Below are 856 nucleotides of genomic sequence, written 5' to 3' on the forward strand. Positions count from 1 at the left end.
CCGAGGGTTGTGATCCCGTTGCCGGTCCCGGTCCGGTACGGGCGCGACACTGAGGGTTGCGTCCGTTGCCGGTCATGAAAAAAGACAAAAAGGAAAAAAAATAAATAAATAAAAAATAAAAGACAGAAATTCAGGTCTGGGGCTCAGGCAAAAGCTTTGGGCTTTGGAGTTTACTTACGCTCTTCCCAGGCTTTTGTCTGTTGCAGGTTGTGTATGTTTCTAATGAAACTGCAAAGCAATTTCACATTCTTTGTTTCATTTAATCTTAGTAGCAACCCCTTGAAGAAATGGGAGACACATTATTATGTCCATGATAGAGCTGAGAAAGCTGAAGCTCAGGAAGCTTTTATAATTTATAGAAAACCTCATGGCATAGAACCCAGATAAAACACAGGTCTTCTGAGTCCCAATACCATGCTCTTTCCTCTGCACCCTGCTAAGTGCTGTGGGGAGAGGGGGAAATGCTTAGTAGTGGAGGGTGCCCTGAATCATTGCCTTGAAATCAGAGAGCCAAGAAACTCAAGTCTGGGAAGAGATGAAGGGGGAGATTGACAAGTGCTTCTCAAACTTTTCCATAAAAACATCCCTAACCACAGAGTGGAGAACTACTTGTATACTCAGGATGATATGAATGTATAGTCCAAAATAAGTTCTTTGAAGTCATCTATTCATTTATTTAACAATTATTTATTAAGCACATTCTATGTTCCAGGCATTGTGCTAAGTTCAGCAGCATAACACTGGACATGGTTCCTGTCCTACGGAGCAGAAGAAAACAGATAATCAAAAAAGTAGGTCACAGGGCCGGCCCGGTGGCGCACTGGATAGTGCGCCGCTTGGGAAGCGCGGCGGCGCT

The sequence above is a fragment of the Galeopterus variegatus genome, unplaced genomic scaffold, assembly GCF_000696425.1.
Source record: "Galeopterus variegatus unplaced genomic scaffold, G_variegatus-3.0.2 Scaffold52953, whole genome shotgun sequence".
Lineage (NCBI taxonomy): Eukaryota > Metazoa > Chordata > Mammalia > Dermoptera > Cynocephalidae > Galeopterus > Galeopterus variegatus.